The 24,402-nt window shown below is 46.0% G+C and overlaps 1 protein-coding gene across 1 annotated transcript in view; it reads right to left on the bottom strand.

The window, feature by feature from the left end:
* Positions 1 to 22,752, bottom strand: part of LOC137521696 (cytoplasmic phosphatidylinositol transfer protein 1-like) — a 343,380-nt gene extending 320,628 nt beyond the window's left edge. Inside the window, exons 1-2 of the mRNA XM_068241316.1 lie at positions 22,692 to 22,752; positions 14,954 to 15,063 (exon numbers count right to left, since the gene is read on the bottom strand). The gene's annotated coding sequence lies outside the window, so the exon portion shown is untranslated. The remainder of the gene's footprint in view (positions 1 to 14,953; positions 15,064 to 22,691) is intronic.
* Positions 22,753 to 24,402: the final 1,650 nt, after the last annotated feature.

The raw sequence follows: 24,402 nt of genomic DNA, 5'->3' as shown, positions 1-24,402 counted from the left end.
TCGCAAAAGGCGACATCAACCCTATCAACACTTCTGGTAGTCAGTCAGTAGTGAAGGCTTGTACACACTATCCAATATTCACTCTGGTGCAGAGCCGGGACAAGGTCCTGCAGCACCCAAGGCTGAGACACCAAAGTGCGCACCCCGTCCCTTCCACCCCAGCCGTCACACACTGATTGCTATTAGACTAAAGGTAGCCATACACTGGTCGATTTGCCATCAGATTCGACCAACAGATAGATCCCTCTCTGATCGAATCTGATCAGAGAGGGATCGTATGGCTACCTTTACTGCAAACAGATTGTGAACCGATTTCAGCCTGAAACCGTTTACAATCTGTTGTGGTGGTGGTGCTGCCGCCGCTCCCCCCGCCCGCATACATTGCCTGCTCCGCCGGCGCGACTCCAGTCCCCAGGTCTCCACTGTCTTCTCCGCTCTGGTCTCCAGGTCCAGCATGCTTTACTTCTTCCTGCCCGGCAGGAAGTTTAAACAGTAGAGCGCCCTCTACTGTTTAAACTTCCTGCCGGGCAGGAGGAACTGAAGCATGCCGGAGACCAGCGCGGACACGGAGCAGCGGTGACCGGGGGTAGTCGTGCCGGCGGAGCAGGTAATGTATGCGGCTCTATTGCGTCGGTCGTCGGGTACTCGAACGGCGCTAGCGACGCACTCCCTACCTGCGGGCGATCGACAGTAATTTTCCGCACGGAGCGATCGGACGAAATGGATCGAAATTCGGCGTGTAGCGCGAACGATTGGCAGCAGATTCGATCCCAGTGATCGAATCTGCTGTCGAAACGGCGGCAAATCGGGCCAGTGTATGGCCAGCTTAAAGAGACTCTGTAACGACAAAAAGATCCCCTGGGGGGTACTCACCTCGGGTGGGGGAAGCCTCCGGATCCCAATGAGGCTTCCCACGCCGTCCTCTGTCCCACGGAGGTCTCGCTGCAGCCCTCCGAACAGCCGGCGACTGTGCCGACTGTTCAATTCAATATTTACCTTTGCAGGCTCCAGCGGGGGCGCTGTGGCTGCTTTCGCTCCGAAGGAGGCGGAAATACCCGATCTCAGTCGGGTCCGCTCTACTGCGCAGGCGCCGGAGACTTGCGCCTGCGCAGTAGAGCGGACCCGACTGAGATCGGGTATTTCCGCCTCCTTCGGAGCGAAAGCAGCCAGAGCGCCTGCGCAGGAGCCTGCAAAGGTAAATATTACGTCACCGCTGTACGGAGGGCTACAGCGAGACCCCCGAGGGACGGCAGACGGCGTGGGAAGCCTCATTAGGATCCTGAGGCTTCCCCCATCCGAGGTGAGTACCCCCCAGGGGACGTTTTAACGTTACAGATTCTCTTTAAGAGGCGCCCTAGGGCCCCCAACCCCCTAAACACTTCATCTTTAGTTATCTGGCTTGCAGTCACTGCCATGTATCTCGTTTTCTTATTTCTACATACTTCAAACACAATAGGGGAATGATAGCTCTGAGTGAGTTGTGCTCCCCCTCCTACACTGCGCCCTGAGGCTGGAGCCTCTCTCACCTGTGTTTCGGCCCAGCCCTGCTCTGGTGAGCAATCTGACTGAATGTTATGATTGTCCCCTATCAGAAATAAATTCTTCTGCCAATTGATCGTAAACAACCAAGAAATGTTTCAACGTTTTAATGTGTCTGCTAATATTGACTGCACCTTCACATATCTCTATCTTTGTTTATAAACGACCGACTGATACAGCTGAAACCTGATAGAATTTGCTAGGAACAAAAGGTTGAAAGCACAACTGATTGCCTGATTAGCGGCACAGCAGCAATCTTACTAGGTTCTCCTCACTATTGCATCCCCCATTCATCATTCTCAGGTCCTATGCCAAAACTGAAAACACATTATAAACAATACACTTTCCATTCCACTTGAAGAAAATTTCTTGAAAAAACAAAGTCAAATAAATACCATAAATTACTTGTAAACCTTTTGTCACATTGTGTACGTGGACTTTCTTTTGCCTTTCATCTGCGTTTCTGAAACCTTGAAAGAATCTTTAGGTGGAACTACTTTACGTTCCATAAAAAAAAAATGTTATTGTGGATACAGAAAAATTATACATATCTTGAGCTTTCTCCAGCCCTCTTCTGGTTGATCGCTCCCTCGACTCCTGGATCCTCTGCTATTCGGCCCAGTTACTCCTCTAGTCGGGGCGTACTGCACATGTGTGGCCTGGACACGTGTGCCTTCATCATGCTCCCGGTGACGGGAGCACGATGAGGATGAGCATGCAGCAGCACTGCACATGCTCTAACTGGCCCTGACTGAAGGAATTACCGGTACTGGGCCGAGTAGCGGAGGATCCAGGCAGTGCAGAAAGAAGGCGAGGAAGCAATCAGCCTGAACGGTTCACCGGCGAACCTCCAGGGCTTCGCGATCGCGGAGAACCGCAAACTTTTCCGGAAGTTCGGTTCGCCCCCATAGTGCACCATTAGGGTCAACTTTGACCCTCTACATCACAGTCAGCAGGCACATTGTAGCCAATCAGGCTACACTCCCTCCTGGAGCCACTCCCCCCTTTATAAAAGGCAGGCATCGCCGGCCATTTTACTCACTCGTGTGCCTGCAGTAAATAGAGAAGGGACAGCTGATGCCGCTGCTGTTGCAGACTCTCATAGGGAAAGATTAGTTAGGCTCTTGTAGGCTTGTTAGCTTGCTCCTTGCTGATTCTTATAGCTAAAATAGCACCCCACAACAGCTCTTTTGAGAGCTAATCTTGTGATCTATTTTTTTTCTGTGTGTCCCACTGACACTTGTGTTGCATAGACAGCCTTGATAATTCATACTGTGTGTGTGCCACTGCCAGGCCCAGCACATTCAGTGACTACCTGTGTGTGTGCCAGGTGCACATTGTAATACCCACTGCATATACCTACCTGTTCACAGTGCACCCACATACCTACGTGCCTGTCTGCTACCTGTCTGTGTGTGACATTGTAATACCCATCACTGCATATACCTATTACCTGTTGTTCACTTCAGTGCACCCACCCACCAACGTGAGCACACGCAGTGTCACTGTGCCTGTCCTCTACCTGTCTGTGTGTGACAGGTGCACATTGTAATACCCATTACTGCATATACCTACCTACCTGTTCAGTGCACACACCTATCTACATGAGTTGAGCGCATGCAGTGTCACTGTGCCTGTCCGCTACCTGTCTGTGTGTGACAGGTGCACATTGTAATACCCATAACTGCATATACCTACCTGTTGTTCACAGTGCACCCACCTACCTACGTGAGCTGAGCACACGCAGTGTCACTGTGCCTGTCGGCTACCTGTCTGTGTGTGACAGGTGCACATTGTAATACTCATCACTGCATATACCTACCTGTTGTGTTCAGTGCACCCACCTACCAACGTGAGTGCACACAGTGTGATATAGCACTCTGTGCATACCTGTTAACTGCACCTATATGACTGCACATTGTATTAGTAAAGTCAATGCATACCTTTCACTTCATTGCCCCCGATATGGACACAACGGACAGAAAAGGTAGAGGCAGAGGTAGAGGCAGACCCAGAGGAAGTCCACCCGGCAGGTCTGTGCGAGGTCGTGTTGATGTGATTTCGTGCGGCCCTGGCCCAAAGTACAGTGCTCAGAAGAAGGCATGTCCCATCAATGCCCAAGATTGTCAGGACGTGGTTGACTATTTAACACAGAACACCTAATTTTCCGCTTCCACCAGCACTACTACAAGCACCACATCCTCTGCATTTGACACTTCGCAGGAGTTGATTGGTGGGGAATTAACTGATTCACAGCCATTATTGTTACAACCAGATGAAGGCGCTAAGCAAGTTACACCATCTCATATGTCTGAGTTAGGAGCGACACTATGGATGTAACGTGTGAGGAGAAGGATGATGAAGTACTTGCTGTTGGTGCATTTTTGGAGGTGTCTGAGGCAAGTGAAACTGGGCAGGATGATTATGATGATACAGATCCCACATGGGTTCCTAAGAGACAAGATGACCAAGGGGACAGTTCAGAGGGGGAGCCAGAGAGCAGTAGGAGGAGACGAGTTCCTAAAAGAAGCAGGGGGAGCTCGTCCTCAGAAACAGCTGGTGGCAGTGCCCAGCGCCATGTATCGCCACCTATGTACAGCCAGCCAACATGCCATTCAATGTCAGCTGCTGATGCTACCGTAGTGCCATCACACCAGGGGGGCTCAGCGGTTTGGACATTTTTTAATGTGTCTGCCTCAAATCGGAGCAATGCCATCTGCTCTCTCTGCCTCCAAAAATTGAGCCGTGGAAAGGCCAACACTCACGTAGGGACAAGTGCCTTACGAATGCACATGGAGAAAAGGCACAAACTGCAATGGGAAGAGCAGGGATGAGCAGAAACTACGCCAGTGCGAATTTTTACGCACCGTAGTTCGCGTCTACGCATCATAGTTTGTAGGTGAAGTTTCAAAACTACGCTTATGAATTGACGCGTAGCGAAGTGCCGCTACGCCCACTATGCATAGTTAACAAATGTATTGCGTAGTGAACTACGAATGTAATACTTGCGTCTAAGTTTCCGCATGCGATTGTATGCTTACAAATTTACGCATTGGAAAGGGGAAGGTACGCATAGAAGAGTTCCTGGTATAAGCAATTAAAGAGGAATTAATGCGTAAAATTTTCTGCATACGGGCAGAAGCATCCGCATATACTACGCTTCGCACTACGCGTAATTGGGTATTTTAATGCGTAGTCTACAAAATGCATACAAAACAAATATTTGATTTCGAAGCAGTAGTTTGGCAAAGCGTAATTGCGTAAAACTACGCGTAGTTCCAGCGTAGCGAAGTTAGCTGACTACAACCATCCCTCGGTAAGAGCACCTGAGCAAAAGCAGCACACAAAAGAAAAGCCACCCTCCTTCTCCTCTTCCTCCTTCAGGTGCAGCATCTTCAGCCGCTTTCTCCCTTGCACCTTCACAGCCACTCTCCTCCACTCCGCCTCTGCCCTTGAGCGGTTCCTGCTCCTCTGCCCACAGCAGCCAGGTGGCAAGCAGGGAGTACGTGCGTGGCTGTGCAGCGGACCAACTTGTGACACCTCCACGGCTTGCAGGCAGGCCTCCTGCCACCTCCTCTCCTTCTGCTACATCCTCTTTGCTGTCATCCTCCTCCTTGGCTGAGTGGCAGTTCAACTCTACTGGTGCTGCAATCTCCTCTCCAGCTACACAGTCCCAGCTCCCCAGGGCCTATGCTGCATGCCAGATACGACTGTGTCACGCCATATTAGACATGTCTTGCCTCAAAGCGGAGAGTCACACTGGACCAGTTCTGGCTGGTTCAGGATGTTCTGGCCCAACAATTGGACACTGATGCAAAATGCATGGAGGCTCACTTGATCCCGTACGCTCACTTCCTGGAGCGTGCCGTGCATAGAGTGGTGGATCAAGCTGTGGAGGAGCGTGAACAGGAACAGTTACGGCAGGGACAGTTGTGGGAGCAATTTTCATCAGAATCAGATGTTTCCTCAACACCTGCGGCAGCACTGAGGGGGGAGGAGGAGGAAGAGTCATGTGGGGAAGAGGAGCAAGACTCGGGTGATGAGGAAGGTGTTTTTTCTTTGGAGGAGGAGGAGGCGGCAGAAGAACAACCGCAGCAGGCGTCGCAGGGGGCTTGTGCTGCTCGAAGTTCCCATGGTATTGTTCGTGGCTGGGGGAGGAGGAGGACTTACCTGACATCACTGAGGAAGAGCAAGAGGAGATGGATAGTACGTCTGGATCCAACGTTGTGCAGATGGCATCTTTCATGCTGTCCAGCCTGTTGAGGAACCCCCGTATAAAAAAACCTCAAGAGGAATGAGCTGTACTGGGTGGCCACGCTACTAGACCCTCGGTATAGGCACAAAGTGGTGGACATGTTACCAACTCACCAGAAGGCAGAAAGGATGCAGCACATGCAGAACAAGCTGGTAACTATGCTTTACAATGCGTTTAAGGGTGATGTCACAGCACAATGCAATAAAGGTACCACTGCCAGTAATCCTTCTCCCATGTCCACGCAGGCAAGGACAGGACGCTCCAGCGATCACCGATCTCATGGTGATGTCGGACATGCGGACATTCTTTAGTCGCCTTAGCGCTTCCGGATCCACCCTCCACCAACGCCTGGACCGGCAGGTAGCCGACTACCTGGCCTTAAGTGTGGATATAGACACTGTGAGCAGCGATGAACCCTTGGACTACTGGGTGTGCAGGCTTGACCTGTGGCCAGAGCTGTCCCAATTTGCCATCCAACTTCTGTCTTGCCCTGCCTCAAGCGACCTGTCAGAAAGGACCTTCAGCGCAGCTGGGGGCATTGTCACTGAGAAGAGAAGTCGCCTAAGTTCAGTACCTAACCTTTATCACAATGAATGAGGCATGGATCCCGGAGGGCTACTGCCCACCCGAAAACTAAGTCAGTCCCCACACACAGCATCTCTGCCTGCACACCGTGTGATTGGCTGCCTGCCTCAAGACTAAGTCACTTCCCACAAAGAATCTCTGCCCGCAGGCCGCTTGACTGCCTTATCTGCCACCACCAACAGGATCCAGGACTCCAGGCGGATTCCTGAATTTTGAAGGCCACTGATGGCAGCAGCCACTATAATAATTTTTCTGGTGCGTGTACATGTCTGCCTAATTTTTCTGGCTGCAGTGCAGCTGCAACAAAACAAAAGGCATGCAAAAGAAAAAAAAAAGACAAAGACAAACACTTATATAGCGCTTTTCTCCTGGCGGACTCAAAGCACCACAGCTGCAGCAACTAGGACACGCTCTATAGGCAGTAGCAGTGTTAGGGAGACTTCCCTAAGGTCTCCTGCTTAATAGGTGCTTTTTTTTTAACCCTGGTCTCCTGCGTCAGAGGCAGAGCCCTTAACCATTACACTATCCAGCCACATGTACATGTGCCCATTCCCCTTCGTGATCATAACCTTGCCGCGGTGAAGGGGCTTGCGTATCACAATGAAGCAATGACCAACAGCTATATGAGTGTCTCGAGGGAGGGGGGAGCTTGAAAACCGCCATGGCCTGCACTCTGGCCATGGTGCGCACCAGTCCAGCACTGCCGTCACTACACAAACAGCTGTTTGCGGTGCGTTACACAGTGAGTTTGGTGTGTCAGTGTGAAGCAGTATTCTAATTACACTCCCTGATTGATGTATACACATGCAAGATGTTTTAAAACACTTTAGGCCTGCAATGTAGCATTCAATGCGATTTCTGCCCTTAAAACACTGCTTTGCGTCCAATCCAGATTTTTCCCCGGGATTTTTGGCGTGCATCCCACTCCGCCATGCCCCCCTCCAGGTGTTACATCTTGAAATATCTTTTCCATCACTAGTTTTCAAAGTTCGTCTCACCATTGAAGTCTATTGCAGTTCGCGGAAGTTCGCGCGTACCGAACTTTCGCGGAAGTTCGCAAACCGAAAATCGGAGGTTCGGGCCATCTCTATTCCCTACTAAGGGGTTTCTCGCCTTCTATACCAGAGCAATTTTCACCTGTCAGCACTCCTCCCATTCATTCCCCAATAACTTTAAAGCTACTTATCACAATAAAATCATCTATGGCTTGTTTTTTTTACCACTAATTAGGCTTTCTTCGGGTGGTACATTTCGCTAACAATATTTTATCTTAAATGCATTTTAACCACTTGAGGACCTGAGGTTTATACCTTCCTCCCCCCTCCCCCCCCCCCCCCCGTGACCAGGTCATATTGTACAATTTGGCACTTCAACGCATTAAAGGTTTATTGTTTGTGATACAAATTAGCATCCAATTGAATTTTACCTCCTTTTCTTCCCACAAATAGAGCTTTCTTTTGGTGAGATTTGTTTGATGCTGCTATTTGTTTTTTAATTTTTTTTTTTTTTTATACAAAAAAAAAGACCCACATTTTCGAATGTTTTTATCCCTTCTCACCCCTTCCCCTCAAAGATAAAAAAAGGGTCCTACACTATGATACATACACTACACTAACACATAAATATGGCTATGGCAGGGATTAGATTGTGAGCCCATCAGAGGGACAGTTAAGTGACATGGCAATACTCTGTGCAGAGCTGTGTAAGATGTCAGCACTATATAAATAAATATTTGTTGTTTACGGAAGATAACAGCCTGCCAGCTCCGATTGCAGGCTGGCAGGTTGATCGCTGGTACCAGCTTTTTTTTTACTGACGCGAGCTAGCTCCTGTCTAATCTCACTCCTTGCGAGATTACACCATATGGCATGACTGAGGAACAAGGTAGCCAATCTGCGGTCCCCGATCGGCATTAGGCGGTCGCAAAGTGATTAATGGAAATAATAGAAAGAAATGGAAAAAAATCATTATTTCTCAATTTTCTTTCATTATAGTTGTAAAATAAAACATTGTATTGTGGATAATGCCCACACATTATATATGCCCAATTGTCCTGGTTATTGCAACGTTTATTATATTTCCCTAGTACAATGTTATTTGGAAATAAGGTGTTTTTTTTCTGTTTTACGTCCATCACTAATTACAAGCCCATATTTGCAAAAATAAAAGTAATATAACCTCAGGACTTACATAGTAAAAAAAAAAGTTTAGTCCTCAAGGTAACTATTTATGTATTTGTTTTAATTGACTTTTTAATACAAATGTTTAATTTGGGTAACTATGGGAGAGTGGGGGAGGTGACGGGTTAATTTTAATGGTATACATGCAAAATGAATGTTCGCCAGTGCACCTGCGGGAACAGGAGGTCGAGGTGGGCACCAGATCGGACATCACAGATTTAGAGGAACAGAGACTGAACCAAGGTGTTCAATGAGAGAAAAAAAATGCAAACCACCTTTGAGACTTTTGTAAAGGGCAAGTATAGCCCACAATCATGGGACAGAGTCCTGGGATAACATGATTCATCTACCAAGGAATGGATAACCAGGGATATATTGCGCTCCCATGGATGGAGCGAGTCAATCTGAGAACCAAGCATATAGATGTGAAGTGTCATTTCTTGAGAGACTTACAAGGACAAGTCGAATTGCAGTATTGTCCCAACTAAAGACATATTAGCTGGCATTCTTTCAAAGTCCCTACCTGTGTAAAGACATTTGGAACTGATAAAGAAAACTGGACCATTAGTTTAATGCTAATAGGTTGAGAAGGGGTATTAGAGTTTTGTCAACAGTTACCTTAAACTGCAGTTAGTAAAACAACCACAAGATGTCACTGTGTGTAATACATGATGGTAATCTGAATGGGATTGTCATTTCCTGTATTCTCTGTTCAAAGCAAACTGCATCTCCTGATGGTGGTGTATGATATACAGTATATCTGCATGTTTTCCTTCAGTAAATAGTTCTAATCTGTGGTACTGGTCTGGATGCTGATCTGAGTGTAAAGAACTCTATGCTCCAACAACTGCATCTGGCCCTACAATAGGGGATAGATTATGAGCTCTTCCAAAAAACAGGTAGGCTTGGTTCACAACAGCAGACCGGAATACTGTACAAACGGAACTGATGCACACGGATCCAGCGTTAACCAATGGAACCGTATACATACATCCGTCTGCTCAAACTGATCTGTTCCATCCGTTCCGCTGGATGGAATGCAACTTTGCTGCAGCACCTATTTTTCCGGACCGCTGAGCACAGCGGACCGGAAATGTAAGATGAAGCCCTGCATTGTAGGCAAGGGGAGAACTGAACATTTCTTCTCACTAGTGGGGGTGGGGGTCTGGGGGGAAGTTGGGGACGCTCCACTGGAAATGGGGGTGGGGGGGTATGTGGGGGCACTCCATTGGGGCTGTTGATCTGGAGGTGTTGGTCTAGGGGGACGCTCCCCTGGGGGTAGGGGTCTGCGGGGACGCCAGTGAGAGCGGGCGGATGAGTGAGGGTTTCTTACCATGCTTCTGTCTCTTCCCCTATTGTCCCACGTCGCCTTATGTGACTATCAAGCTTCCTTCTTCCGGGTGGAAGGAGGAAGTGTCATAGTCATGTGACTTGACGTGTGACACAAGGAGGAAGACAGAAGCCTGATAAGTTAACCCTCCCTCATCCACCTGCTCAGGTGACGGATCGAAGAGAAAACTGATCCGATCGACCGGTGATCAGATCCTTTTTCATGGATCCTTTAGCCAGTGTGAACGAAGCATCACGGATCCGGTGAAATGGAAACCGGATCCGCATTACCACATCCGTTTGGCTTTAAAATGCAATGTGAACTGAGCCTTAGTGACATGACTATGTTAAAGCACTGCAAAATATATCAGTGCCATAACAATACAAAATAATAATAGTAGTAGAAAATAATATCCTCTGTGACAAAATAAAACATGTACAGGGAACACAGTATGCTCTAGTAGTATCCCTTTGTTTGTTAATACAATTATTTTGATTGCATAAAATCTATCAGTAGGCACATTACAAAAAAGTATTCCATAAACAAGAGAACTATGGCAGTTATAGTAAGGCAGAGGTGAAATGGTTAACATGCCAGGCAGAACGGATCAGATGGGGGAATGGGAAAATCATCCAGCAGGGTAGCGACAATTAGGCCAGCAGAAAGGCCTTACGTGGGCCACGGATACAATGCGCCGCGTCAGGAGTCCTGCGTCGCACATTAACGGCTCTCCCACTGCAAAAAAGAGAGGCAAAGGGTTATATTTAACATTTCAAACAGAACATTCTGAACCGTTCCCTGTCTGGTAATGAGATCAGAGCATATTTATGTAACAGAAATGTAATTTTTCTAGAGAGGCTTTTTGTATAGAAATATGGCACTTGAACAACAACAGGTCAATAGATGTGTGTCCAGCATCACGGAATGTTAGATAACATTGTTCTTGCAATAGCACTTACAGCACAATTCTCATTCAGAACTGTGCTTAAGATAACTGCAGCAGCAATATAACGTGACACTTATAAGACCCACAGCAATTGAGCATTTGGTGCATTACATTATTGCTATGCCCTGGTTTTTAGTAAAAGGACACTATGTAAAGACTTCCCGCAGTGCCACCTCGTGGTGTGTTCTGTACACATCAGCTGCAGCAGATTTTTTTTTTTTTTTTTTTTTTACAGTGCAAAAAGCCTTTCAACAACATACAGTATAACGACTGATCTGCGTTTATAGCATTCAGTTTGAGCTTCAAAATGATTTATATTCCAGTCATGGAACTTTTTTTTTAAATAAGAAAGATAAAGGGCTGACATAACGCCTTCAGTTATGAGGGTATTTAACAATTTATGAGGAAAAGAGAATTTTTCATTTCTCCACGGATGCATGCAGTAGCTACCAAGGAATACTATACAAAAACAAACAAACAAAAAAAACCAACAAAAAGAGCCTTCATATAAAGCATACACACGTATTGTATTGCAATTCACAACATGTATTTATTCAGCCCTGTATCCAACACACAGTGGCGTAGCTAAGGAACCATGGGCCCCAATGCAAGTTTTACTATGAGGCCCCCCTCCAAGCACTCTATACATAGCAATTCATACGGCGCACCAAAACCTGCCAATGGCAACTACAGTGTCAGAGGTGCAAGAAGGGGATGGGGAACAGTTTAATGATTACCACTATTCGTATCTATAGAAGTGATTATTATGAGCACAGGAACAATAGAGAGCTACTACTGTCGTTGAGGGAGGGTCCTTCGGGGCCCCTCTGGCCCAAGGGCCCCGATGCGGTGGCTACCTCTGCAACCCCTATTGCTAAGCCCCTGCCAGCACACTCAGCAGCCTATGTATAATATAGTTGTATGCTATTAGAGCTGGAACCCACTAGATCGATTTTCTGAACGTTTAGGGAGTGATTCAAACCGCTAGCGATTTCCCTAAATGCTCAGCTAATGTTAATGGATGGGCCAAATTCCACTGGAGTGATTGCGATGACCAAATCGCCAAACACAGGACACGCAGCAGTTTTCACGTTTAGCATTAGCGTTTCTGCAAAGTAAAGTATATAAAAGCTGGCATAATCGCTCGTCAAAACCTCCACAGAGAGATTTTGCTAGCGTTTTACATTACCGCACACTGTTACAAAAGGAAAATTAATTGAAAGGACCAATTAGAATTTAAAACGCTACTCGTTAATCGCTACACAACCACTGACAAATTGATTACACTTTTTTAAAACGTTCATGAAATCGCTTACAAACCGCTCATACAAAATGCTAGCGATTGCGACTAGCGATAGTGTTTTTGTATTGGGTTCCAGCCCTTAGAGACCACCAAAAGCAGCTCTCCATGGACAGCCACTGTGTGTGAGAGGTGTGAGGAGAAGGAAAGGATTAACAGCTAATGCAGTGACTGGGGGAGGGATCCATGTGGGCATCTCAGGTGCAGGGACCCTAGTGAGATCACAGCCACTCCATCCCCTATTGCTTGGCCACTGCTAAAGCCTGAATTAAGGACAACTGGTCAAAAAGGGACTGATTTGAAAATAGGGACTATTCTTCCAAAATAGGGACAACTGGAGTGTATGCAATTAGAAAGTAAAACACAGAGCAGAGTCGTAAAGAAGTCGTTCAGAAATACTGTCTATATAAATGATCGTGCACCCACAGGGCACTCAGTACTCACACAACGCCAAGTTCCCCTCATAGCCAGCACTTGGCCCACACATGGGATTTAGTTCACCTCATACTTAGCAACCAGCTCCCATATGGCACCCACTACCCACCTACTATGTCAACACCCATATGGCACCAAGTACCCTTCATGGCTTGCACCCAGTTCCCAACCATGGTCAGTACGCACATGGCATACAGTACCTAGTCATTATATGCACCTAGTACCTTTTCATTGCCTGCACCCAGTACCCACCCATGGTGCAAACCCATATGACAACCAGTAAATGCCGCACATATCCAGAGCCCACATGGCATTCACAACCCACTCATGTCTTTCCCACAACACCTTCCTGTACCCAGCACTCATATGGCACGGTGCCGCACCCTGCACCTACTAGCACTTGTTTAGCACCATCTGCTGTCCAGTCAACACCCAATACTACTTAGCATCCACTACAACATTGTACAAACTGGACCTTGGTGCCCACTGCAACTTGACACAGACTGTACTTTGGCACATCAGCACTCACTGCAACTTGGCATAAACTGGGCCTTCCCATCTTAGCACCCACTGCACTTTAGCAATTACTGAAATGTACTGATGCAACCACTACATATTGGCAACCACGTCTTCTTTGCCTGAAAGGAAGCTTGGGTGCTTATCAAGAAGGACAGAGGTCGCAGTCACTATAGGTGAGGCTGCCGCTACATCCAGGGACGGTTCAAGTAACAATTGGGCCCTAGGGCAAAATTAGCCTGGGGGCCCCCCAACAGACACCCCCTGACCAAAAAGCGCCACTAGAGGCCCTTAGTTGCAGCCAAATTTCCCTCCTGGGCCCCTGAGCTGGCTGCTGACCCTCCCCCAATCACCTCCCAACTTAACAGACTCTGCAGAGTCCCTGGGGAGCAACAGTTAAGATGGGGGAGGGACACCTTAGGGGCCCCTACAGGCTCTGGGGCAATTGCCCATTTTTTCCTATGGTAGCTCCGGCACTGCCTACGTCAGTCTCCACTGTTCCTACTCCGATAGCGGGCACCTGTCACTCCTGTTTTGAGGGTGGTGGAGCAAAAAAGGTTGTTTACTACTTCTATCTAGGGGGTTGGGAGGACACTCAAAGTCTGCCTGATAATTGCTATCAAAGAAAGAGAGGGAGGGGGGGGGGGTGCAGAGATTGCCTGATACGGTTTTCTGTCAATGGGGAATTACATACACAATTTACCACAATTGATTGGTGCTTCTTTTTAGAATATGAGCACTGCTCCCTTGAGGATCCTCTGCATGGCCCTTCTCCCGTGTCCCTTTTCCAGAGGGACAGTCCCTATTTGGCATTCAAATCTCTTTGTCCCTCTTTCTTCCTCACTTATCCCTCATTTATGTATGATGTACAGATTTGTGTAAATATATATATTGTCCTACTAAAAAGTGTGTTTATGTAACTTTAAAACCACTTCTCTACCACATGTTTCTTCCCCTTCAAAAGCTCTACCCATTCATTCGGTAATAACTTTATCGCTAATTATCACACTGAAATTATCTATTGATTATTTTTTGCGGGACAAACTAGGCTTTCTTTGTGCAGTAGTTTATGCTAAGAATTATATTATTTTATATGCATTTAACAGAGAAGAAGAAGAATAAAAAAAAAATCACCATTTCTCAGACTGCAGCCATTATAGTTTCAAAATAAAATGTGCTATTGTAGATAAAACAGACACATTTTATTTGCCCATTTGTCTTGGTTATTACAATGTTTAAATTGTGTCCCTAGTACAATGTATGGCGATAATATACTCATTTTTAGTTAGAGGTGAAGGAGTTAAAAAAAATAATAATGAAAATGCATTTCATTTTTCTATAGTAAGTGTATAATGGTGTAATTTGGAAGTAGTTTTAGTTTTTGGCCACAAGATGGTGCTTTACTAACTCTGTTTTCTAAAAACAGAAAACAGCATCAAGTATTTACATGTGTTTGCAGGTGTTTATAAACAAAGAGGTAGAAAAGCGTGGCCGAAGTTGCTAAGTTGTTAACCTCTTGAGAACCACAGTGCTAAACCCCCCTAAACACCAGTCTATTTTTAGTTAAATTGGCCACTGCAGCTTTAAGGCCTCGCTGCAGGGCCGCACAACACAGGTCCTGGGGCTGCCGCCGAACACTAGAATCAACTGATAACCACTTACCTGCCACTGGAATCTGTCACTAGCAGCTAGTCACCAGTGATGAGCAAAATGACAATATTCTTTTCACATTCATTTGCACCAAAATAATGTATAATTTGATTTTCGAGCAAAAATTTAATACGGTTGTGATTTTTCCAATTTTTTGTGTGATTTTCTCTGATTTTCTCTGATAGCAGCACGGTGGCGTAGTGGTTAGCGTTCTCACCTTGCAGCGCTGGGTCCCCGGTTCGAATCCCAGCTAGGTCAACATCTGCAAGGAGTTTGTATGTTCTCCCCATGTTTGTGTGGGTTTCCTCTGGATACTCCGGTTTCCTCCTACATCCCAAAAACATACAGATAAGTTAATTGTCTACCCCCTAAATTGGCCCTAGACTACAATACATACACTACACAATACATACATAGACATAGGACTATGATAGCGATTAGATTGTGAGCCCCTCTGAGGGACAGTTAAGTGACAAGACAATATACCGGTACTCTGCACAGCGCTGCAGAATATGTCGGCGCTATATAAATGCTAAATAATAATAAAATAATGATTTTTTGTGCTTTTTGTAAATTTTTGCTGTAAAATAAAGATTTTTTTGTGTTTTGATAATTTTTGCACAGGAAAGAACAATTTGTTTTCATGAACCATATTGAGAAAATGCAATGTATTTTCGCAAATATTTTCTCAACAGCAATTTCAATGCGTAAATGACTTTGGCGAAAATTCACAAATACCACTGCTAGCCACTACAATCTACTGATCACAGCCTAGGTCAATGTACTTTTAAAATGAGCAGTATTTGGACCAACATACAATCTGCTATGTGAATACCCACTTTTTGCTGTGACGCCCTGTGCTAACGACAAACCAGCCTTCACTTTGGTCCTTCTTTGGTATATTCTGGGATCCTAGCAACACCGCTGCTAATTCTTTTAGAGGGTAGTGCTTTTTTGTAGGGCAAATTACTTCTCTCTTCACTTCACTTTCCCTATAATTTTATGCTTTAGAAATGCAGTTCCTAATGTTAAATGAGTGCCCTCTATCAACAGCATTGTGTGTGTGTGTGTGTGTGTGTGTGTGTGTGTGTGTGTGTGTGTGTGTGTGTGTGTGTGTGTGTGTGTGTGTGTGTGTGTGTGTGTGTGTGTGTGTGTGTGTGTTTTGGGGTGGGGGCATTGCCTGGGGTGTCACATAGGCCAGAAACGGCCCTGCTGCAGATCATTGCTCTTTGCCCTGCCTTACTGAGTAAGCCTGGATAAGGCTGTGAAGTTTTTCCTCTTATTCAGTCTATTAAGCATGAATTCGCAGTGGGTGGTGCCACCTGAATAGACCACTCTTCCACACTGGAAGAAATACATTGCTCCTTGTGAAGTAAGGGACAAAGGCTTTCAACTAGTTCCTCACAAAGGAAACGGTATGGAAATTATTCATCTCTATTACCAGCCCCACAAAGCATGCGGCACACATATAATTAACCTTTGTCTTTAATAACAATGTGAACATCGCAAATAGCATGTAATAGAGCTGGTCCAGCCCTTTAAATATATTTTGCTTCATTTTGGTGAAAATCGGTCTCAGAGAATTCACCGTAGCTGGGACTGAGCTGTGGTAAGATACCTGTGACTGTAGCACTGTTATTATTCATTTATAGCACACAGTCATGTTCCACTGCGCATTAACCCTTTCACTGCAGGCAGCCATCTTTCTCCCATTTTTCGCCTCCTTATACGGAGATGGATTAAAGCGGACATGAACTCAAAACTTCCCCTCGAACTTCCTCTCGACTCAAAAAATAACCTTTAGGGCGTGTTCACAGTGGTCAGTTATGTTGCAGGAAAATTCTGCATGTCATCTCCAGGGGCAAACCCAGGATTTTCAAGGGGGGGGGGGGGGGGTTGGGGAGTCCTGAAAGGTCTCCCTCAGCCACGCACGATACAGTGTATATATATATATATATATATATATATATATATATATATATATATATATATATATATAATATGGTAGGACATCATGCTTGGTACACAATGCAATTTTCCCTCTGACTGACAGAATCTGATGATTATTTCCCACATGTCTGATCTGCTACCGATCGACAACAGGATCGACCAGGAACAATTTGGATACAGATAATAATGAGGACAGCCGGCATTGGTAATGAAGGGGAAAGTGAAGCATTCACACAGCAGGGTACAGGGCTGTGCTCATACCTGACTCTGTGCTCTGTGAAGTTCCCCAGAGCTGCTCCATGCTCTATACACATGCTGCTGCTCCATGCTCTATACACATGCTGCTGCTCCATGCTCTATACACATGCTGCTGCTCCATGCTCTATACACATGCTGCTGCTCCATGCTCTATACACATGCTGCTGCTCCATGCTCTATACACATGCTGCTGCTCAATGCTCTATACACATGCTGCTGCTCAATGCTCTATACACACGCTGCTGCTCAATGCTCTATACACACGCTGCTGCTCCATGCTTTGTACACATGCTGCTGCTCCATGCTCTGTACACACGCTGCTGCTCCATGCTCTGTACACACGCTGCTGCTCCATGCTCTGTACACACGCTGCTGCTCCATGCTCTGTACACACGCTGCTGCTCCATGCTCTGTACACACGCTGCTGCTCCATGCTCTGTACACACGCTGCTGCTCCATGCTCTGTACACACGCTGCTGCTCCATGCTCTGTACACACGCTGCTGCTCCATGCTCTGTACACACGCTGCTGCTCCATGCTCTGTACACACGCTGCTGCTCCATGCTCTGTACACACGCTGCTGCTCCATTCTCTGTACACACGCTGCTGCTCCATGCTCTGTACACACGCTGCTGCTCCATGCTCTGTACACACGCTGCTGCTCCATGCTCTGTACACACGCTGCTGCTCCATGCTCTGTACACACGCTGCTGCTCCATGCTCTGTACACACGCTGCTGCTCCATGCCCTGTACACACGCTGCTGCTCCATGCCCTGTACACACGCTGCTGCTCCATGCCCTGTACACACGCTGCTGCTCCATGCTCTGTACACACGCTGCTGCTCCATGCTCTGTACACACGTTGCTGCTCCATGCTCTGTACACACGCTGCTGCTGCTACTTTGTCATAGAAATCATGAGAAGTATTTTCCACTATAGTGATTGGATTTGCAAATCGCAATCGCTTTCTGGAGCAATTTTAAGGCTAGTTTCACACTGTAAGGCTCCCTGCACACTGCAAATACGATTTGCGATTCCGATTCTGATTTGCGATTCCGATTTTCCCTGGATGCTATAAAAAAACCCAACAAAAAACGCAGAAAAAACACAGCATGCAGTAACAATGAAAAATCGGAATCACATGTTAAAATCGATTAAAAAATGCAAATCGGAATCGCATGTAGTGTGCAAGAGGACTAAGAGGGATAATGCAATGCAAATGAAAATCGTAATAGCATAACAAAATGAATGAAAACTCGCATTCGCTGGTGTTTGTGATTGGGGATTGCGATTACTAATGGAAAAGGGCCCAATAGCGGATCTCCACAGTAATTTACAAAATGCGGCAGCCTGCTATAGTTACCTGAGCAGCCTTGTCCCGCACAGCCGTCCTGAAGACCCCGCATCACTCAACTTCTGACACCTGGCCCCGCCTGCCCTCTTTCCCCAGAGAAAAACGCCAAGATTTTTAGTGCAGTAAATATCACCACAATTTTTATGCACTCCTCTTGACTTAACCCCAAATGCAAACAGTGGGAAAATTCAGCATTCAGTACGTTTGCACCGTGTCCTTGCAATCGAAGAATCGCCAAAGATCAAGATCAGAATACACGCATTGGAAAAAAGGCCCTTTTAAGATGTTGGCATTTGCTGACCTTCATATCAGGTGAAGGGAGAATCTTCCGAAATCACCTCCCTCTCTTTATTTCCAAATCATCCCAAATGCTAACGTTTACTTCCAAATCATCAAATTCCTTTCTAATGGGCTGTTTTTGGCCTCTTTTCCACGGACTGTTGAGCGGTGTGCTTACCAAGCAGTTGCCAGGCAGCAGTGAGCAGTTAGCAGACAGCAACAAGCAGTTGCCAGGCAGCGGTGAGCAGTTAGCAGGCCTCAACAAGCAGTTACCAGGCAGCAGTCAGCAGTTATGAGAGTTTGAGAGGCATTTCACCGCCTATCAACAGTCCCTGGAAAAGAGACCTTAGAAATCGCTTAGGAAACTCCAACTACACCTATAAGGATAGAAATGTAATTTGTTGCAAAACTGAAAGTTAATTACTTGACACGCAGCGGAATACCGATAAAGTGTCGTAGACTTTGGCAGACAGACAGACATTTTAGGACATTTAGGATATATTATTATGCAAAAAAACGCAGAATGTTCCAAACCACTCTATAAGTTAATGGGATACTTTTAAATAATGAAATTAATTGATCATAGTGCTTTCCAGTACAATGGATCAAGCCCGCAACTTGGCTATGAAAGGAATGGAAGTGGAACAGATGATACTCAGCAACTAGATGTGAAGAATGGAAAAGGCTGAAAGGCATTAGAAGCTTTAGGTTACCATAGTAACATTCTAATTTCAGAATAAAACTAAACAGGGCTATCTATAATTATCTGGTATAAAAGACAGGTAGAGCTTTATCATCCATCCATGTTGGGCCATATAGGCCATAATTCACTAAACTGCGGTAATACCACAAATACCAGGTGTCAGATCAAGCTTGTTTCCAGCTTTCATGTGCTTTATTGAAATATACAGTGTTCTCTTTGCAACGCTAACACCTAATTCAGGAATCTTTTCGCTAAGTGGACAAAGTACAGGCATTAACATTCCCAGGACCGCTTAACGCCGATCGGGCGTGGTTTGCAGGAGATCACGCATTCGCTGCTTGGAGGGCGGAGCTCCGCTCTGCCTTCAGTCTCCTAGCGGCGATCACCGCTAGGAGACTGTTAGACGGCAAAACCGCCGTCTACTTACTAGGTACAGCACTGCGATCTAAGGCAGCGCTGTACAGGGGACAGCCGTGCCACTCTGCTGTCCCCTCCAGAAGCACAAAAGTGATCCGCTGTGATAGGCTGAAGCCTATCACAGCCGATCGCGCTGATAGGCTGACGGAAGGAGGGAGGGAGGGAGTAGGATAAAAAAAAAGCACATTTTTTAAAAAAGTAAATAAGAAAAATATTTGTCAATAAAAAAATAAACATTGGGGGAGTGATCAGACCCCAGCAACAGAAAGTTCTGTTGGTGGGGATAAAAAGGGGGAAGGGGGGATCACTTGTGTGCCGAGTTGTGTGGCCCTGCAGTGAGGCCTTAAAGCTGCAGAGGCCAATTTAGTGAAAAATGGCCTGGTCTTTAGGGGGGTTTAACACTGCAGTCCTCAAGAGGTTAAAGGCGACCTCCAGCCAGAAAAAAGGGTCTGAATGGCAATACATATATGTAGTCTATGCACTGTGTACAGTTGAACATATAAAGTTTACATCTGGTACATCATAGCGGATAGAACAGACTCACATTTATATCTGTAAGTAGCACTTCCTTATTTCTCCTGAAGCTGAAGCCTTTCTAAAGCATTGTGTCCTCCCCTCCAGCCTGGTTAACTCCTGTGCCCCTCCCTCCCCTGCTGTCTGCCTGCCTGGATCATATAACTTCTCTTTTCACAAACTGTAGTACAGAGAAAAGACAGGAAAACTGCTGCAGCCTGTTTTATCATGTCTGCTTTCTATAATTCTTATTTCGGATGTCTGTTTGACTGCCTAGATTAGATCACACAGAGCAGGGGCAGTCTGACAACTCATGGGGCCCTGGGAAATAGGAGATTATGGGGCCCCATATGAGATTATGGGGAGATTATGGGGCCCCTGTTTGTCTGTCTAAATTAGATCACACAGAGCAGGGGCAGTCTGACAACGCATGGGGCCCTGGGAAATAGGAGATTATGGGGCCCCATACACCCGCAAGCCACACCCACTTGCACAGGGGAAACCAATTAACCTATATGTATGTTTTTGGGTATGTGGGAGGAAACCGGAGAACCCAGAGGAAACCCACGCAGACACAGGGAGAAAATACAAACTCCTTGCAGATGTTGACCTGGCTGGGATTCGAACAGGGGACCCAGCACTTGCAAGGCAAGAGCACTAACCACTATGCCACCGTGCTGCCCACTACACCACCGTGCTGCCCAGTATAGGTTAGATAGGTAGGTTCCCCCAGTATAGGTTAGATAGGTAGGTGCCCCCAGTATAGGTTAGATAGGTAGGTGCATGCAGTATAGGTTAAATAGGTAGGTGCATGCAGTATAGATTAGATAGGTAGGTGCATGCAGTATAGGTTAAATAGGTAGGTGGCCTGAGTATAGATAGGTAGGTAGATAGAATACATAAATTGTTGCCTTAGATACTCAGCTTTTTAAATATGTATGACATGAGGCTATGTTTTTTTCCTATGGTAGCTCCGGCCCTGATAAGGGCGTACAATTATTGCTAGGGTAAAATGAGAAAACGAAAATCACAATATAGAAAAATATACACCTTTATTTCCAAATAATATATTATCCCCATACATTGCACTGTAGGGACCAGTGCTGGTCGCAATGGAAAAATCTACGCTTACGGATCATTACGCGTAATTTTACGCTATTACGCATTACGCAATTACGGTTACGGCGTAGGAAATTATCTACGGTTCATCACTGTAATTACGCGTTAACTTACGCAGTTACGCGCAAGGATACCGTAATGTAGGCCCTTACACTACGATGTTACGCGTAGTGCCGTAATACCCATTAATGCGTATTTTTTGACGCATACGGACGATGTGTACGCAATAGCCGTCAATGTGACAGCTATTGCGTACACATCATTCGTATGCGTAAAAACGTACGCTTATATACTGAAGGGCGGGAGAAGATACTATTGGTTGCTTAGGATGTTGACTGATTGGCTACTCTTAGAAAAGGGGAGTTTTTACGTTAGTAATTACGTAAAATTACGTGTAAATCTTCGTAAAATTACGCATACCTAGCAATTACAGTAGACAGTGTAATTACGATACCACTTAACGCCTTACGCGTAAATAATTACGCGTAAGACCGTAAGTTACGCGTAGCACTTACGCGTAAATTTACATTGAATTACGATGCGTAATTACGCTCATGCGTAATTTCGGCCCAGCACTGGTAGGGACATCATTTAAATGCTGGTATAGCCAGGATAAATAGGCAAACTCCTTTAATATTGCATTCACCCCCATCCCATTGAGGTTGGAGGGGTTTTTCCCCGGTCTTGATTGGCCAACACCATTCCAAGAGCCAGTCATTTTTCACAAGAAGAGCGACCATATCGAGGCCCAATTGGACACTTCAAGTGGAGTCGGGATTATTGTCTCTACCTGCTTCCAGCGGTCGGTTGCCCCTCTGCAACCCTCTTTTGTGAATAGCCACTTACTTCTTTTCCTCCACTCATCCCTGTCAAAAACTTACTATGCTATATGTGTTCCCGTTTTTGCTTGAGTTTTTTTTCTCCAGTAGGGTGCCCTAGTACCTAGGTTCTCAACGTGTGGTACGCGTACCCCAGGGGTACTTCTGATGGTTCCACGGGGTACTCAGGTTTGATATACTGTTTTTTAGTGAAAAGTAAAAGTTAATGCTTGGAAATTATTTAGAATTGTTTAGTACTACGATTAAATCCTATATAATAAAACCCCTGTGTCTCTGCACCCTGTCCCTGTGTGTTACTTAGTTACATAGTTTCTTTGGTTGAAAAAAGGTATACGTCCATCGAGTTCAACCAGAGAACAAAGTACAACACCAGCCTGCACCCTCACACATCCCTGTTGATCCAGAGGAAGGCGAAAAACCCTTACAAGGCATGATCCAAATAGCCCCAAAAGGGAAAAAAATCCTTCCCAACTCCAGATGGCAATAAAATAAAATCCCAGGATCAACATCACTCGGCATTACCTAGTAATGGTAGCCATGGATGTCCGTGCTTCCAGACTTGACAATTTTCTGTCTGTGAACCTCATTGCATTGTGGGAAATAACAGTTTTTTCCAACTGCCAAGCAATTTCTCCCTGTATGCATATACTTTGGACAGCGATGGGGGATGGGCGATCGGGACGCATCTGTGTGAGCATTGCGGGGGTGTAGCGGCCATGGCCTAGCGCCCGTTTTTTTACGGGCAGGCCTTTTTACTAGTGTATATATATATATATATATATATATATATATATATATATATATATATATATATATATATATATATATATATATATATATATATTTGTCAAGGAGTGATAATGTTTACTATGCTAAGGGGTAAAATGTTGAGAAACACTGCCCTAGTAGCCCACCTGTATCCAAGTTATCAGCATTGGAGCATGTCGGGCAGCAAGCTATCAGTCTTCTCTTACAAGTCTGTGCGTGAGCCATTCTATTTTCTGTTCCGTGCATCCCCAGCATCACTTGAAATGTGCATCTGAACATATAAAGGGATACAGAAAAGCCTTTTTAAATGTGTCCCACCAGTGGCGTAGCTAATAAGCTGTGGGCCCCGATGCAAGTTTTACAATGGGGCCCCCCAAGCACTCTATACATAACAATTGATACGGCGCACCAAAACCTGCCAAGGACAACCACAGTGTCAGAGGTGCAAGAAGGGAATGGGGAACAGTTTGTTAGTGATCACTACTATTCAAAGTATCTATAAGGCCTCTTGCACACTGCAAGTGATTCTGATTCAGATTCCGCTTTTTAATCAGTTTTTACATCAGATTCCGATTTGCAGTTTGCTCCCTGCACACTGCAAATCAGAATCTGAATCGGATGTAAAAACTGATTAAAAAGCGGAATCTGAATCGGAATCACTTGCAGTGTGCAAGAGGTCTAGAAGTGATTATTACCAGCACAGGGCCAACAGAGAGATAATACTGTAGTTGAGGGAGGGCCCTAGGGCCCCGATGCGGTGGCTACCTCTGCAACCCCTATTGCTACGCCCCTGTGTCCCACCCGCCAGAGTATTGGATCAAATGGGGTGAGAAGCATGGCTGCGTGGCAAGTCAGTAATTTACCTCACTAGTCGGCAATTTTACTTTTGAGTGTGGTAATAGTTTTAGTGAATTGGAATTTGGCAAGATGTTTGGGAAAAATCAGCTGTTTTCTGCATTATCAAATGCAGTCATTCTTAGTGAATTGAGGCCATCGTGTTCCTGTTAAAGGGACCCTGAGCAGAGGCATACATTGAAAATCTGGACTTAACTTGGGCTTCCTCCAGGCCCTGTAGCCTGCGAGGCCCCCCGGCATCCTCTGGATTCCTTCCGTGGTCCCGCTGGCGGCTCCGGTAATCCGGCAACTTTGGCTGAAGTTGCACATGTGCGCACCCGGTCACCATAAGCGTCCTGCGCATGCACAGTTCTCTAAAGACTGAACCACACATGTACAGGACACTTACGGCGACCGGCGTGATGACGCGCCAGGTACATGCACGAGCCGCGCATTCGTGACTTCAGTCAAAGTCTTACCGGAACCACCAACAGGACCATGGAAGGAATCCAGAGGATGCTGGGGGACCTCGCGGGCTACGGGGGCCTGGAGGAAGCCACAGGTAAGTCCAGATTTTCAATTTATGCCTCTGCTCACTGTCCCTTTAACTAACACAGGCAGACTTAGGATG

The sequence above is a fragment of the Hyperolius riggenbachi genome, chromosome 6 (genome assembly GCF_040937935.1).
Source record: "Hyperolius riggenbachi isolate aHypRig1 chromosome 6, aHypRig1.pri, whole genome shotgun sequence".
Classification (NCBI taxonomy): domain Eukaryota; kingdom Metazoa; phylum Chordata; class Amphibia; order Anura; family Hyperoliidae; genus Hyperolius; species Hyperolius riggenbachi.
Note: the sequence above shows the minus strand (reverse complement) of the source record. Positions and strands in the feature narration are given on the sequence as shown.